We start from the raw sequence: 19,131 nt of genomic DNA on the forward strand, positions 1-19,131 counted from the left end.
GTAAACTCGATCGAGTTTGTATTTATGGCCATAGTCAGAATACGAACGAAATCTAGATTTACCATCTTCTTTTAAGCCACAATCAACCTACACTCTTAGGCTATTTTAAAAAACCATAGCATATTTCAATCTTTTATAAAAGTTTTTATACTTTTAGAATCAAGTGGGTTATATTCAAACCATATTTGTGGCCATAGTCAGGGATATGTAGAGAATTTGATTCATGGAAATTCTATAAGGCACAAAAATTCTTTTTCAAACAATTTTCTCAAAAATCTTTTTTCAAAATCATATTCATGCATCATCTTGGTTTAGATTTCATCATAAAAATATTTCACAGGGCTACACGCCCATCCATTTGATGTATTTTCCAAATTCTATCTCATAAAATCAATTTTCTCAAATTTGCCCTGATTTTCCTCAAAATCGATTTTCTCAAAAACCTTTGGTTTTTCAAAGATTCCTCAAGTATTTCCTAAGCTCAATTCATAATTTTCCAAGTTATATTCTTATTTTCAAAGTTTAAATTCAAAGAAATCAACTTTCTCTAAGTCATTTTGAGTTTTATCAGAAATCAATTTTCTTCAAAACTTCAAGATTTCTTCAGAAATCAATCTTCTTTTTCTTCAGAAATATTCTCTCAACAAGGCTCATGATTTTCAAAGTATTATATTTCCCATAGATTTCTTAAGTATTTCAAATCCCTGAAGCATACATCATGTTTTTCAATCAAAAAATTTTCTAAGTCATAGCACATGCCTGATTCTTTGCGCATTTTGGAAATAGAGCATGATTTAAACAAATTGAGCAAAGCAAAGCACCATATTGATCTTTGGTTCAATTACCCCTAGTAAAGGTGTCAGGAACGGTTGAACCTCGTACTGATAGGCGAGTCCCATTCTTCGAAATTATCCTGTATTTTAAAACGGAGGTGAGTTATTTTCAAAATCTTTTTCAAAGGTTAGTTTGACTTGCAAAAGTAAAATTTTACAATGATAACAGGTTTGGCGACCGAGATGGGACCTGTCTCCGCCTGATCAATCTTGTGCTTAGGTTTGTTCAAATTATCAAAATCGTATTCTATAAATGTCAGCTTTTATTTCATGATATCATGTGAACCTAGAAGCCTAGACTTGAACCGAGCTGATATGGATTGCATGTAGACTAGGCATGGTTTGGTAGGACCAAATTGAGGAGACACTATTTATGCTCACACTAGACCTAGGTCTAATACAATCCTCCTCAATCTAGGATCTGATTGAAAACAATGTTTGCTTCTCATAAAATTTTCAAAATTCTACTTCTTTAGGTTTTAGAGCCCTCTGTTTTCTTGCATGTGATCATATTTCTAAAACAACCCCACCTATCTTTACCCGGTCTTCACGTTGCTGGGCTTTCTTTCAGAACCATAGTTCGGGACAAAGCCTCACAACTGGGTCACCTATTTGGGCTGACGCCCCCTGCTGCGTACCAAGGGCCATAGTCCAAAGTATATCGGCAGGCGCTCAAGGATGTTGAAAAACATAAGCCTAGAATCAAAGAAATTCTTTTATGCCACATACATCGAGCCTTGACTTGAGCATATCGGTATAGCATGATTGGACATAGATGATCTGGGCCTTAGAGTCAGGATTAGGGTCCTACAACTATTTTAAAACTGATGCGTTTAGAGTCAGCTTCTTAAGGAATGCTGTATGTGCATAATTGTTTATGCAGGATGTGATTGAATGCACTCTCCTTTATTTCTCATTATTTGCCTTTTACATCATTTTCCAAATCTCATTTATTTTTCCAACAGTTTTATCAAAACCCTGGACAATTTTCAAAAACTTCATATTTTTCCTCAAAGGTCCAGGCGATTTCCTTTTTTTCCTACCTTTCCTCTGGATCTCAAATTTCCAGCCTTATTATTATCCTACCTGTAATTTTTCAAATCTTCAAATCTTGTAAAACTTCTTTTCTCCATATATGTCTTCCAAATTCTATTCAACATTTTCATCTCTTTCATCATCCTTAGATATTTCTTTCATCATCTCTCTTTCTCCCAAAAATTCTTCAGCCTAAACCATTTCTTTATTCTGCAGAAAGCATTGGCATTTCACCATAGTTCAAACAAGGTCGGAAAAGAGAACAACACCAAGCAGTGTCGAAGAGATGAACTCTCCGAGACTAGTCAAGAAGTGGGACCAGACAAGTGAAGATGACATTGATCCAGTCATGTATATGATGTTTCAAAAGATGATGACAAAGATGCTATTGGAGCTACCCGAGTCAAGCACCAGAAAGGAGCCAGCCAAGCAGAATGACCGACCTCTCTAGTCCAACCCTCAGCAAAAAAGGAACAGTCAGGGAAAACCAAAACAGAAAGACTAGAGCATTGATCGAAAGTTCATCTCTCTAGACCAGAAACTCGAGACTGTTCTAGAATGTTTGCTCGCAAAAGACATGGTTCATTTACCAAAAGTCGTCGATCCCCCGACAGTCATGGGTAGATTCAAAGAGCAATTTTGCAAGTTTCACCGTGCAATAAGACACGACACAAAAAATTATTTTGTCCTTAAGAACATCGTCCAAGATCACATTGATAAGAATATTCTAGGGAAAAACAAAATAACAGACCAGCCAACTATCTTGGCCAAACCCCTTTAATCTTGCTCGCATAAAAAAGCAAGCACTAGAAAGAAGCCAAAGCATGAAGGTTGGAGATATGATCGCCAATTCGCCCTATTAGATCTGACACTCGAGAGCATGCTCGAGTATATGTTGGCCAAAAATATGGTCAGACTTCTAAAGGTTGTCGATCCTGTTGTCACTTTGGAGAAATGAAAGAATAAATTATGCAAATATCACCGAGCATTGGGGCATGACATAGAACATTGCTTTGACTTCAAGAACATCGTGCAAGATTGCATCGACAAAGGATTGCTTGTAAGAGCTGAGTCAGAAGATCAATCAGCTATCTTACCTGAATACAAAGAAGAAAATGACAATGCCAATGCTTTCTCATTTCTATCATTTCTGCTTTTTGCTTCTTTGTCATAAGAATAATGTAGTCCCCAACTGTTTTTCTTAAATTTGCCATCCTTTCTCAAAGACATCAATGAAATCATCAATTTTCCTTATATTTGGGTGTCACTTTCTTTATAATGTTATTTTCTAAACTCTCATACAATATGTCTTTTGTGATGAATAATTTTCCCGGAAAAATTCTTCTTGCTTTCCTTCTTAGATAATCTCCCAAGTTCACAAAGAAGTCATTGCCAATTATGCATTACTTTGTTATATTCTTGCAAAAATGTTCTTTTCTTCGCGGTTGACGACCTCGCCTAGGTAACAAGGCATATCTCGGTTGTTTATTCCCTCTCACAGAATAACAACGTAATTGTCGTAATCCCAATGATGACTCAATCCCTGGTAAAGTGATATCCTTCAAATTGTCAACCTAACCTCAAATATTCATCCATTATTTTCTTTCTATTCTCAAAGTTATTGCCTTCAAGAACTTTTTCATTACTCTAATCATCCCTTTGTCCTACAAAGAATTTTGGCATTGTGGAGTGATTCAGACTAGATCCAATAAAAAAACAGCGTCGCCTCACTACCTTAGCAGTAGGGTGAGAAAGAGATGGATTCTCCGCAGTCTGCCAAGAACCAGAGTCAACAAGCCAATGATGATGTGGATCCACAAATGTACTCATTATTTCAAAAAATGATGAGTAAGATGATGGCAGAGCAAACAGGGGCCAGTTCTGGCAAGATTCCTACCAAGAAAAAGGCCATGGGTCGAACATTGAAGAAGCCGGTAAAAATATCCAAGAAGCGCATTCAACATAAAGATACTTCCAATGAAGCCGAGTCAGGAGGTGACAAAGATCTGCAAGCCTGCGATAAAGGCAAGAAGGTCTTCATAAGTGAGGATTTCTATGATGGTTTAGACAGGGATGACAACCTAGAGGATCTCCCCCGTAAATTTGATAAGACTGGCAATCCCAAGGCTCACCTGACTATGTTCTTCACGAAATGTAATAGATTCAAGAGAGACAATCATGCTTTGTTTAGATGTTTTCCTCGCAGTCTGGAGGGCACTGCCGCAAAATGGTATTCAGAGCACATAAATCCTATTGAGTTAAAAGAATTTGACAAGGTGGTTAATCTTTTTATTGAGCGATTTTTGTTCAACACAGATGTGTTACCAACCCTGAATCACCTCTACAATCTAAAGTAGAAGGACATTGAAAAGGCCAGAGACGTTATCCATAGATGGAAATTTGTGAATACCCCAAATTTTCAAAATTTTGTAAATATTCCTCTTTTGCCCCTGGTCTCCATGTTCTGAGTAATTGAGTCAATTTTGATTTAAATTCTAGTTATTTCGCAGATTTACTAGAATCAAAATCCATTTTCTATATCTGACTCGATTTTGGATCCGGATCCAATGTCAAAATTCAAATATGGGTTTTGTTATCCAATTTTCAAAATAAAATTACAAAAATACCCAAAATAGTTTTTGAATGGCTCGGATAGTCCATCCGGTATCCATTTGAATCCATTGCTCTGTATTTCTTGATTCGAGGTCCAAAACTTGAATATTTCTTCAAAACTCGGATCCAAAACCCGTTTTCTGAAGAAATTTTCAAAATTCAAACTTGAATCCTCAGAAAACCCCTCTTTTAAATATTTCTCAAAAATACAAAAAATAGTTTAGAATCCTTCATTTTCTCATAGTTTTGAAGTTTTTATTTCAAAAACACAAAAAAATATAGAAAATGCAAAGAAAAAAAGCAAAAAAAATAAATAGAAAAAAGAAAATACAAAAAATGGCTTTTAAAACTCCCTTTTGAAAAACCCTTTTTAGTGACCATCGTTTTAAAAAATATTTCAAAAAAATAAAGACCCCTGTTGCAAAGCATGCACGGTTTCCTTCGTGAAGAACGATCGCAGGGGATCGAAGGGCGGACCACCCTTCGATCGACTGCACTTGTCTCAGCCTTCGATTCCCAACTGCCTCCTTCTCGATCCTTCCCCCCTCTATAAAAATAGGTGCAGGGGAAGGGGTCGGGCATCCAACTCCTACCTCTCCATATGTTCTTTTAGGATCCGCTCTCAACCCCTCCGCACCCACCTTTTCCTTCGCGTATAATCTCCTCCCTCTTCCCCTCTTCTTCTTCTTCTCCATCGGAAGAAGATTTTTAGAAGAAGATAGAAGGGAAGTTCCTTTCGGCTCCTGCAGCGCAAAACACTCAGGTAAGTCCCCATCGACAATCCCCTCTGGTTATTTTCCTTTTGGAAATGTCGTTTAATAATAATGCTTATCTTTTATGATTTTTCTTTTATTTTCTCTTTACTTTTTCTCCTTATTTCTGATTCCTTTTAAATTTCCCGGTTCCACCCCATTGAAGCATCCATGGTAGTATGGATTTGCCTATAGCAAACCGATCTGCCTCTGTGCGATATTAATGGAATGATCAGTTCCAACAATTGTTTCCTCTTTAAGGGGTTTATTTCTGAATTTCCCTTAGAGTTTTTTTTATTTCCACGAAATTTGTTATAGTATGTTTTTTGTATTGTAATCCATTTTTTATCAATATCATCGCTCTTTTACTGTTTTATCAATATCATCGCTCTTTTACTGGTTCGATTTCACTTCTTCTTCCCTTCTGTATATCAGAACGTCAAGAGATAGATTCATTACCCCTATATCGGCCTGGTATTTTGCAATGGGGTTTGAATCCGACTTTAACAAAAAAAAAACATCGCACATCGGCATCCTGCATCTAATCTTCTTTGCAATTCAATTTCTTGGTTCCCATGTGAGATTTGATTTACAGTTGATTTTCTATGAACATTTGATTTCCCGTTTCTTTTTTTTTTCTTTTGCATTTGATTTCTCGTTTCAATAACCTCGAATTACATTTTGTTCACCCTAGTTTATTGTGTTTCGTTCAATTTTGCCTTGAACTTCATTACGCTTGATTGTTCATTGTATTTTCTTTCTTTTCATATTTACCTCATGGGTTACCCTTTGCTTTAGCATGCCATTTTGGTTTATCTATTCCAATTAGATCCATGTTTTCCCTTTTTGGTCCAGTACATTCCTTGTCATTTCAGCATTTTTTTTCTTTTTCGTTTTGTGTTGCTGTTGTTTCAATTCCTGTCTTTGATCCGTTCTGAACTTCGATTCTGGCTTTCTGTTTTGATTGGCCGTTCTGAACTTCGATTCTGGCTTTCTGTTTTGATTGGTATTAGCATTGATTCATGTTTTAGTTGCTTTAAAATATATTGATTCCCATTTTCGATTGAACAACTATTTGATGGCTGATCAATCAAATTACAACAATCAAAGGGTCATTGTTTTAATCAACCTATAAACTGATATCTTACGAGAGTTTTTTTTTAATACTTGATCTCCAGCGAATAGTGATTTGATCGCCAATCACAAGAATTCCAGCAATTGATTGTCTGAATTTCAGCTTGATATTTGAAGTCGGACTTGTGTGAGTATTGATTAATCATCTAGATTTCACATCCATTTGTTTGAATTCTGGAATGATCATATGATTGTTGGCAATTGAAGTGATACATGGACATTGATTGAATGATCTTGGGTATCGATTGTTTGATTTCAATCAAGTGATTACATGAGTATCTGAATCAACTACTCAATTTTCGGTGAGTAATTTCCTTTGCAGGTAAGTGCTAATTTTGTCATATCCTGTTTCTTTATCAGAACAATCTGAATTCTCCTATTCTGATTACCTGTAAAGAACAATCACATTTCATTGTGTCCTACTTCTTTATCAGAACTTGTTCCTTGATGATTCCTAATAATCATATCCTCACAATCTGAGAATCTGATTACTGATGATCAGTGGCTTAAAGATCATTCCTGAAAATTAATGACAAGTTGAGTATTGATCGACTGTCAACCAATCTCTAGCCTGAATAATCACTGATTTGTTGAGTTTCTCCACTGAATGTGAATTGCAATTTCTACTGTTTGCTGAAGTTTCATTATGATTTTAACTGGAATTTATTGAGTCTCACTAAATTTTAACTGAGTTCTGATGAGTTTAGTTGAGTTTCGTTGACTAAGTTAACTAAGCTTACTGAATTCGATGTATATAGTTAACCGAGTTTTCCTAGTTTGATTTCCAACCAAGGGAGATTGTTGATCTTCAAACGTGGTGGAAATTGGGGTAAACAGGTTTGGGGAATTGAACATAATATCACCATGTTCATGGAGACTAATAGGAGAAAAGTTCCATGGTCTGTGAATAAATTTCATCTTTAATTTAGCATGTGTTTTCTCATCATTGTCATTTTCTATTGATCCTCCTGACATCGTAACATCATCTAATGTCTTTCTGGTGATTGGTTTCATAGTGCTTCTAAAGGATTTGATCAGAATTGTGTTACCTGTTTTGATGATGTTGCTACAACTTCTAAAATTGCACACCGGTGGGTGACTTTGTTTTTTTTGAAGAGATCAGTTTACAACAATATTTAACAGGTATTCCTACCAACTATCAGAAACTCTTTAAATTGTGTGATTGGGCGATGAGTGATCCCAAATTAGTCAAGGATAGTTGGGTGCTTAAAGATGGAATTGGACCCTATATGCTGGATATTATTTCTTTGAGCTACATTAAGTGCTAGTAGATTTGATATTATGAGTACAACATCTACAGCATTATTTTCTGTAGGTGTCGTGACCATTCACGATTGCCTTTATTCACAAGTTCTCTAAATCTGGAAGAAGAGGGCAAAGTCAGAGTGCTTTGGTTTTGAATTTCCACTCTAGAAATAAAAAATAAAAAATAAAAAATAATTTCCTATGCACATGTTGGTATACTGCATATGTTCATTGTATAATATCTCTGGGTCATCTTCATTTTGGTTGCATTTACAGGTATTTCTGCATTAACCCCCACTGTCATTTAGGTGTTTCATCATAGCATTTCATAAAACTATCATGACTCTTTGTAAATTTCTGTATGTGTATCATATACCACCCCATTTTGCCTTGTGTTATGAATCAAAGATGTCACCCGACACCTATATCAAGTATACAGTGAATCTAGCATTCTTTGTACACTTGTATATTCATTAAACACGACATCACATATTACCTTTCCCACTGTGTCTACACATTTACTTTCATTGTTACCAGTACCTCTCTACATCTCACTGTCACACCATCGGCAGGGGTCAGCCTCGTGCTAACCCCATTGTATGAATATCGGATGTCCTGAAGGCTCAGGGAGGACAATGGATATTTATCTATAGAATTTATGTACTTCGTTTCTTTTGCTCTCAATTAAGGGCTTTCAAGATTATCTTCTTTTGGCGAGTCTCTATGTGGGATGGTTCCCACTGAGTATGGGATATAGGGCTCTGTGTTTAGATTTTGCTCATTCAAAAGCACTTTCACTGTGGCACTCGCCACTATACTCCCCCTTTGCACTGTTATTCACCTCATTACACTTACCCTCATCTTCCCCTTTATCTGTTTCACCCTCAATCCCTACGCTCGAACATAGCATCATCTGCACTTTTATTTTCCAAGTTCATTACATCCTCACTTCACTACATTCATATATTATCTCATGTAGCTTCAATTCACTGCACTGCATTTGTATATCCACCTCCAGCACACCTTACCACTTACCCCTGCCATACAACAGTACCTTCATCATTCCTATACTTCTCACACTACCACTTGTGCATGGCTTTAGCATCTCTGCATCCCATTTCAGCAAAACACATTGCCACCTGTATCCTCATTTTCTCATCTGCCTGAATAGGCAAAACACTTGTCTGCTATATAGTGATTTCACTCCCTGTTATTTCCATCAACCAACCATTTTATATCTGCAACTCCTATTCACCAGTTTCCTGCGTATATGCCTCATGTTGTCACTCTCTTCCCTGCTATATTAGCATGTCAACATTCCTTTAGGTTCACCTTACCTCCGCCAATATTTGGCATCATTACCTATCTCCCTTCACTCCCTCACTACCCATCACCTATTAGGCACCACTCATCACAACACTCACTAAATGCACATGCATTTTCATATAGTTTCCCCTCATTAGCATATAGGCATCTTCTTAGGAATTTTTGTAACCTCTTAATTTCTTTTATATTTTATTTTATATTTTTGCTCTATGCTAACCTTATTTTGTAGGGACACATGGAAAATGTTACTCTTTTTTCTTAGATCAAGATGTTATCATTTCAATTTCAAATTTCAAGATTGTAATAGTTAGATATTAATGAGAATTCTTATTTTCCAGTTTAGAATAGAATGTATGAGCATGTAAATATCACAAATTATCTGTTTCATATCATTTTCCTCTTATTTCTCAAAAATCCACAAATGGTGAAACACGAATGGCATGTGCATCGTTCTAATAGGAGGTAATTAATCTTATGCAAATGACCCACATTGATGGCTATAGTCAAAATGTAGGCAATGCTTAGGATTTTTATCTTTTATAGAATAACATTGGATCTACACTGGATCTTTTGCAAAAATCATCATATTTTTCTAAATATTTTCTTCTTTTATCAGAGTTTAATTTAAAATTAACTCAAGATATATATCAATGGCCATAGTTAGGATATATTGAGAATTAATTTCATTTTTAAACTCTATAAAGGCACCAAAATGTGTTTTATTCTTCACTTGAATTTAAATATGATTATTATATAATACATTTTATGACCATAGTCAGAAATGTATTATATCTTCAATCTTATTTCAAATTCATTTAAAGAATGAAATATGCTTTTTAATATCCAATTTTCAAAATTCTTTAATTCATTCATCATTTAGGATAGAATTACATCATATTTTTAAAATTCTTTTCACATTATCTCAAAATCCAAGTGATTTTGAGATATGTTTTCAAATATCTTCTTCACTTCTCAAATCAATCTTCAATTCTTATGTATAAATTCAAATTCAACTGTTTATCCTCAATTCTATCTTATTTCAAATAAAAAAAAACAATTTCAAGGTTCAATTTAACTTTGAAATTTCAAATTCATCTCTAAATTCAAAATTCAAAATTCAATTTTCAATTCAAATCAAAATTCAAAGTTTAATTCAATTTTGAAATTGCAAATCCATCTCCAAGTTCTATTTGGATTTCTTGAATCCAATTCCAAGTTCTATCTAAATTCCAAAAATCCAATTTCATTCTCAAATCCCATCTGGATTTCCAAGGTCCAGACCCATCTTTGGATCTCATCTGGATTCTCAAAATCCAGATCCATCTTTAAAATCCCATTTGGGATTCCAGATTTCGGGTTCAATTCTATCTTGGATTCTAGACTTCAGATCCAAAATCCATCTAGGATTCCAGATTTTGGATCAAATCCCATTTAGGATTCCAGATTTCAGATTCAATTCCATCTTGGATTCCAGACTTCGGATCTAATTTCATTTAGGATTCCAGATTTCAGATTCAATTCCGTTTTGAATTGCAGACTTCGGATCCAATTCTATTTAGGATTCCAGATTTTGGATTCAAATCCATCTTGGATTCTAGACTTCAGATCCAATTCCATTTAGGATTCCAGATTTCAAATCTAGTTCCATTTCCAATTCCTATTTTCAAAACTATTTTCAAACCTATTTCTTAAAGTCTAAATCCAAATTCAATTCCTTTTTCAAGAATCAATTCATTCAAATTCAAAGCCATTTTTGACTTTGAAAATTCCATTTTTTTAAAGATTTTATCTCAAGTTCCAAAATCTTTTTTTTTTTTTATTTCCTTAATTTTGAAATCCATTTTCCAAACTTTGATTATTCCAAGACTTGGAATCTCAAGTTTATTCTTCCAGATCTATTTTAGATTCTGAGTTAGATTCAAAAATCTAACTTTTTCATACCAAATTTCTAAACTCTTTGAATCATTTCTTCACTACCTTATCAAATTTATTATAGAATCACTTGGAAAATCCCAAAATTTCTAAACAATTTTCTCAAAAGCATACATCCATGCATTGCACAAGCATGATCCTTCATGCATTTTAGACTTAGAATAAATTCTTAGACAATATTTAGGCAAAACAAAAGGCGAAAATTCGATCTTTGGTTCGATTACTCCTGGTAAAGGTGCCAGGAACGGTCGAACCTCGTACCGATGAGCGAATCCCTTCTCTCCATTTTCCTGCAAATTTTCAAAACGGAGGCGAGTAATTTCAAAACATTTTCAAAATTTAGGTCAAGACCTTTGCAAAAGAGTTTCTCCCTCTTCTTTCTTTTCTTTTCTCTCTTCTTTTCTATCTTTTATTCCCTTCAAAAAGGGAATAGAGGCTAGAAAGGCAAAGAGAAGAAAAAGAGGAACACAAGAGGAAAATTTTTGCAATGATCACAGAGTTGGTGACCGTGATGGGACATGTCTTCGTCCGGTCAAATTTTTGCCTTTTGCTTTGCTTTGATATTGTCTAAGTCTTTATTCTTCAAATGTTAGCTTCATTTCCATGCAAACCTTAGGAGCCTAGACTCCGTCCTAGCTGACATAATGCATATAGGATCTAAGTATGGTTTGTTAAGACCATATTAAGGGGATCATTCCATGCTCACTTAGACTTCGGTCTGAAATACAACTCTCCTCAATTCTAGGGATTGAATGCAAACAATGTATGCAAGTGTATGCTTCTCTTCATTTAAATTCTATCTCTTTAGGACTTGCATTAGAAACATTTGGTTTTATTGCATGTTGAACATGTTTTTGAAAACATCCCTACCTATATTGTCCTGGTCTTCACGTTGCTGGGTTGTCTCACTGAACCATAGTTCGGGGGAGAGCCTCATAATTGGAACACTTATTTGGGTTAACACCCCTACCACATACTTAAGGGTCATAGTCCGAAGTATATCGGTAGGTGCTCAAGGATGTTGGGAAGCCATTACCCTAGAACCAGAGAAATATTTTTATGCCACGTACTTCAAGCTTCAACTTGAGTATATCAGCGTACCTTGATTGAAATCAAATGATCTGAACCATAGAGTTAGGATTAAGGTCCTACAAGTCATTTTAAATATTGCACTTAGAGTCAGCTTTTAGGGAGTGCTATGTGTGCATCCTTGTTTGTGCAGTTGTGATTCTGTGATGTTTTCTTGTATTTCCCTATATATTAACTTTTTCAAAACTCTGGGTATATTATTCAAAATTTTCCTTTATTTTCACCACCCAGGTGTATATTATCTCTACCTACATTCTTTTTCTCTTTTTAGATCATTTTTTCTTCAAAACCTTGGAAATCCTTTTTTCTAAATTCCCTTGATCTTTCAAAATTTTCAGGATTTGTATCTATCCTCATTTCCTTCAAGAGTCTATCCATAAGTCCTATATTCTATCTAATTTTTCTTATTCTTCTTTCCCCAGTATCATTTCAATGACGTCCAATTCGCTCGATGTTGTCTTTCCCAGAGGTCATGTCTCCTATCAGATAAGGGACGGATCCCCAGATCATTGGGTTATCCAGACTCATTCCTTCTTCCCTCGGTGGTATTATTCTTGGTTCGCCACCTTCTCACGTATGTTCCCAGACCACTTGGAGGACTGTGGATTGGAGATGGCATCGACAGTGGGCAAGCGGACCATCAACGAAAGTCTGATTCAGGCTATGGTGGAGCAGTGGAATCCACATACCTGCACATTTTGGTTCTCATGAGAAGAGATGACTCTACTGATGGATGAATTCAATGACATTATGGGATTGCCAGAACCGGCTAGTCAGCCAGATGATCCTGTCGAGCAACAGTTCCTAGTCAACATTAAAGAGGTAGATGTTTAAGAAGCTTTAGCCAGAGCAACAAGGAGCAGATCTTGGCCTCTCATCGAGATCAATGAAAATCAGTTTATTAACCTATTTGGACTCTATCGCAAATATGGAGCTTACGAGGAAGTTGACACCTTGTCCCGAGCAGCTAAAGACAGAATTCAGCATGGCATGGTTCTATGCATAGTGGAATTGGCATTCTTTCAGGACAGTCAAAATTTTGTCGATGTCAGAACTGTCCAACTCTTTTGAAGATGGGGAAACAAGCAAACCCGCCATCTTTCAGTTTCCATGGCAGCCTTAGCCTTCCTCTACCGAGGCTTGGCTCGCTTTGCTCTTGGAGAAACCATCTTGGTAGAAGGATGCACCTATGCCTTGCAGTCATGGTTTTTGCGATACGCGCCATCAAAAGTCAGTTCATTCAGGTTCAATAGTAAGAAGCTAAAGTCAACCATTCAGTATCGAGCCTTGATCGAGGGTTTGCATCAGGAGGAGATCATTTGAGACTACTTCAACTGGTAGGAATCAGGTCATTGCTACACTTATGCCTGTGACAAATGTTACAGATTATTGGGGCCCTTCTTTTGTGTCGATTATCAGCCAGAGAGGTGTCTCAGACAATTTTCGCAGCGGCAGGTTCATGCCAATACTCATTTTTTGGCAGAAAACATGCCAGAATTTGATCTGCAGTCAAATTAGTGGTCTGGGGCATACCATGCGTCCAAATACACTTCGGACTCCTTCATTTCTCTTTCTGTATTTCCTGGACCCAATGTATCTACTGAATATCAAGAGTGGTGGCAAACTGTCTGTCCACCTTCTCTTTGTCTTTGAATCTATTATCAATAAAAATTTACTTTTTTGAGCCAGAATGTTATTTTTTTATTTTATGGCATAAATGGTCATAATTCTTGTGATGACCTCATCCCCGGTAATGGGACATTCTTTTAAACATCTCTCCTATTCTTCTTCAATATCCTTTATTATGGTTGACAATCTCGCCTAGGTAACAAGGCACATCTTTCAGTTATCCCAAAAATGGTAACATAATTATCACAAGTCTTGTGATGACCCGATCCCTGGTAATGGGATAACCTTTTAAATTGTCTACCAAATCCTCCATTCTTCTCTTCTCTCAAAATTTTATTTTAAAAGTCTCTTCCGCGCTCTAACCATTCCCTTATTCTGCAGAATGCATTGGCATTATAGAAATGGCTCAGACAAGAAGTGGAAAGCAGACTGTGTCACCTCAGCACAACGACAACAAAGTAGAAGCAATGGACTCTCCTCGGGTATCCAAAGGCCAGAGTCAGAACAAGGGGGATGATGTTGATCCCGTTATGTACAGTATGTTTCAGAAGATGATGGCCAAAATGATGTCAAAGCAAACCGAGGTTAGTCTGAAAAAGGCGGTTCCTAAAAGCAAACTGAAGAAGAAGGCAGTGAAAAAGCTGATTAAAATCATCAAAAAGAAGGTTAAGCCAGACAAGACTTCTGAAAGCACTAAATCAGTTAAGGAAGAAGAGTCAGAGGAGGAAGAACAGTTTGTCTTCAGTCAGAATCCTCCGCGACAGTTTGTGAAGATAACTGAAGAATCCGAATCGGTAAACAAGCCCAAACTTGGGATCCCAGCAAAGGATCCAATGCGCGAGCAACTGAGAGAAGTGACTCGAGCAGTCAAGGACATTCAGGCCAAGAGTAAGGGAAAACAGACCTATACTGTCAAAGATTTCTACGATGGCCTCGATGAGGATGATAATCTGGAGAATCTTCCTCGTAAATTCCTCAAATTTGATAGAAACGGTAATCCAAAGGCTCATCTAGCCACATTTTATGGGAAATGCGGCTGTTTCAGAAAAGACAACAGGGTTTTGTTTATTTTCTTCCTGCACAGCTTGGAAGGAATAATAGCAAGGTGGTATGCAGACCACATCAACCCTATCGAACTACGAGAGTTCGATAAAGTAGTAAACTTGTTCATCAAGCGCTTCATGTTCAACGTTAAGGCTTCTGTAAACACCCTAAATTTTCACTCACCTTCCTGACATCATCACATTGGGTTCTCCAAGATTACTGGAGGGCAAAAGGGTCATTTTCTGAGATTGGACCTTGCAGAAAGTCCAAAATTCACTCTCAGTTCTCCAAATTTCTCTATTTTATCTGCAAATCACAAATTTTCAAAATCCTACTCTTGACAAGAACCTAGAATTTCCAATTCCTGATTCAGAGTGACATTTCATGAGACATGTCTTTGCATACCATCGCATGAGCATTTCATATCATTTCACTGTACAACATGACATCTCGAGATCTAACACTCTTGATTTTCAAAATTATCAATCCAGATTTGAATTTTAACTCTTTCAAAATTGATTTCAAATCCCTGGGGTTTTTAAAATTGTCAGTTTCTCTCATCTTAATCCCCAGGACTCCTAATTACAAAAGTTTTCTCAGGAAAACAATCTGGATAGTTTTGATATTGATTTTTAAATTTCGTCAGTTGGAAAGAAGGGGATGCAACTTTAAATTTAGAAGATTTTATTTCAAACTTTTACAAAAAGACTTTAAATGTCTTTACAAAAATCTCTGCATTTTTTTTTTATATTTTGCCCTGAAGGACCATTTTCCTTCTAAATTTTTTAAATCAAACAAAATTTTACCTCATATTTTCTAATTAGCCTATTATAAAATCCCAAAAAGAATTTATGTTGCTTTTTATTTTCAAATAAATGATGTGGGACCCACCCTGAAGTGGCGTCACACTCAAATTCCCAGGCATTTCTCTTATTTTAAAGCAAGGCCCACCCTGGGGTGGCACAAATTTACAAATCCTTTTCTTTTCATTTTATTCATTTTACAAAATAAGAAAGTGGGCCCACGCATAGGTGGAACCTCACTAGACCTCCCTGAAGAGAAAAAGCAAATAAAATTTTATTTCAAAAAGAGTTTTCTTAAACCGGCTGAGGTGGCACCACCTTAAAAAAAAAAGAACCCGTTTCTACCAAATTTTTTTTTTTTTACTTTTTTCTTAAGCTCCCAAATGGCGCCACCGTAAAACCCTAAAAGTTCAATTTACCTAAGTTTTAGGTAAATAGACTCAAAATTTCTGCAGGCAAAGAGGTCGTTCCCCTTTGAAAACGGTGAGCTTTCACAAGTTTACAAATTTTATTTTTTTTAGATTTCAAACGATTTCAAAAATTTGTTACGAAACTTCAAAATCTCCGATTTTTCTGAAAGGTATCCCTCTAAAATCCTTAAAAGGCCCCTTTTTGGTGGCACAGGGGGGACCGACTTCTTCTCTCCCTATCAAGTCTCTCTGGATTCTCCTTTATCTTCCCCTTTTAACTCCCTTCTTCAGCACAGATTGAAAGGAGCCCTCCATTCTACTGATTGAGGACAGTCAGCTTCTTCCATCATCCAACAAAAGAATATTCAAAGAACAACCGAGGAGTGCGTGGTCCTCCTTTCCCCTTTTGAGGCCTGACCCACCATCGACGGAAACACCCTTATCAACCTCTATTGAGCCAAGGTAAAAATCAATCTTCTCTCTTTTCCCTCAGATCGTTGATCCTTTATTTATGGACGCATCATATGTAATATTGGTCTGCGTATAGCATCACCAATTTACGTTTTGCAATAACAAAATTTTGACCCTCTGCTAGGTCACATCTTTCCCCTCTGTCATTTTATATATTTATGGTCTTACGCATCCTATATGTTTCCATTTCATTATAGGTTAGTTGCAGGTGAATCGCCATATCCTGCTTTGCATCATCATTTTTAGTTCTCGCAAGTGGCATTTCAATTTGAATCCATTTAAGAGGGCACAATTTATCCTTTTCTTTTCTTTTATTTCCCCTGCACTCACATTTAGTTCATCTCTGCATCCTCCTTTCCCTTTCAGATCAACAGCATCCCACGCATATCATTGAGTTAATCTCTGTCTGCATTGTTCTGAATTATGAATTCTCAGATTTATGTTATCTCTATATAGTATACTTGCTAGATTTCATTTTATCGTGTGCATCCTGGCCTTTTGATCTAGCATCATGCTCATATCCATCACCTTAAGTTAACATCAGTCATGTGTAGTTTCTGCATCATAACCATCATCATAGGTCCATTGCATCCCCTGAACATAATTAGTTTCTGTATAATTGAATCCATTAGAGCAATTTCGCCTCCAATCACATTTTTGTATCACGTCTGGGATATTAACATGTTATTTTACATCATCCCATTTTCATATTTGTGTTTACATTTCCCTGTCTACGTGTATATCCCCCTGCCTTCATTGCAGCCTGTTTGCAAAAGCTATCGAGTAAATCTCTGGGACCCTAAAGTGTTGAAGGGATCATATGTGCTGGTAGCGGACCATGGTAGCCGTGACCAGAGGCGTATTGTTTATAGACCACCTCTTATTAAGAACTTCAAGGGTGAAATTGAAGCACATGTGTTGAAAAAATTAAATTTCTATTATTCTACGTTCAGGCATCAATAAACGTAGATGCGCTGGATAATCACCTTGGAGCAAATATGCTGAGAGGGTGGGTCTCTGCTCCAGTTCATAGCTTTCCTTTTACCCATCTTTTAATATAATCTCTTCTTAATCCTGTAGGGATTTCTATAATATTTGTCAGTTACACGAAGATACCCCCTTTTTTGTGCATTTATCTAGGCTTTGAAGTTTAATAAAATTAATTTTTTTACAGACTTGCAGCAACCGATTTTCTCCCCTTACACCTTCACAGTTGGTACCTATATGTTAACAATATAATATTTTCACTTGTGCATTCCATAGTAGCATCAACACTGCATATTATCAGCACATTGTCATCCTTACATTTACCTCATTTCCTGTTATTTATGTTCATTCGCATTGGCCTCTTATGTTTTGCCATTGCCCACATTCATTTTATTATGCAGTTTGTTCTCTGCACCTGTTGTGTTATAGATGACATGTAGATATAATACATTACTACTTCACCTACTGTATAGATATGCCCCAAACACATCAAAGAGTCTCATGTAGATAAAAATCATGTTATATTGACCACTCCTCATAGCATATTGTAATTTGATTTTCATATCACCTGTATTCGTTCTAGCCCTTGTAAATATCTTCCTGATTCTTGTCTATCATTTACCTATTGTAAGTAATCTGATATACCCCTACATAATGTATTTATCTGTTTTAGTCATTAGTAATACACACCCTATTATGGTATACTTGTCCCACCCCATCATCACTTAGTTGTTAAACTGTCCCTTTTCATGGAGGATGGTCATAGTCTGTCTCATTGATAGTTGAAAGTGCATGCCATTGGTTACTGTAGCACCTTCATGCTCCCTCTTCCTCATATTATGTTTCCTCCCCTATAAGTCATTATATCATAAAGTTAGATTATGTTGTGGTAGAGTGAGCATTTGATATTAGCATCAACAACTACACCTTACATTGCTTAGAAATACAACGGTATCCATGCGATTATACATCAATCATCCCTTATCCATTCCTGTATATATACCTCACTTACTGCATGTATGCTACACCCATTATCTGTAGATATTGTCATTTCTCGCATGTGCATCCATTTCATTGATTTTGTATATCATCAAACATTGTTGCATATTATGGCATTCCATAGTACACCCTCATGCTTCGAGTCATCCGTATTCTGGTATATATCTCATCTGTACAATATAGGTACAAATTGGATCTTTTTATAGATTTGCAATTATAGGAACATATATGTATGTATATATATCCTCATGTAAATATATATATATATATATATATATATATATATATATTTCCTTGTATATATTGTATTTCCATTCCTTGGGCTGACTTACATTTGCAGAAAAACCCAAAAGATGTGGCTTCTTTTGGCTCTATATTTTTTTTTTGCTTTATGTCAGCAATGTAATAGTTAAGTGCAAAATTTGGAATAATATTTACTTTCACAGCTTAGATTAGGATACATATCATATAGTTTGAATTCCTGCAATATCCTGATTATGTGATTCATGCATTGTATTTCAAAATCACTGTGGATGAACACGAATGGCACGTGCACCAACTCTTAGGGAGTTGATGAACTTGGTGGAGTCCATATTTACAGTTGGAATATGGACAAGACCCAGATTCAGCATCTTTCTACTAGTCACACCGAGCCTACACTCTTAGACTATCTTCCAAAATTCACTGTATATCTTCAATTTTACAAAATATTTTAGAATTAACTAAGTAAATTACAAGCATATTCACGGCCATAGTCGAAATATGAGGTAATATTACCTTAGTTTAATTTTAAAATTGCATATTTTTC

This window comes from Nuphar pumila, chromosome 7, assembly GCF_984573655.1.
Source record: "Nuphar pumila chromosome 7, dmNupPumi1.hap1.1, whole genome shotgun sequence".
Lineage (NCBI taxonomy): Eukaryota > Viridiplantae > Streptophyta > Magnoliopsida > Nymphaeales > Nymphaeaceae > Nuphar > Nuphar pumila.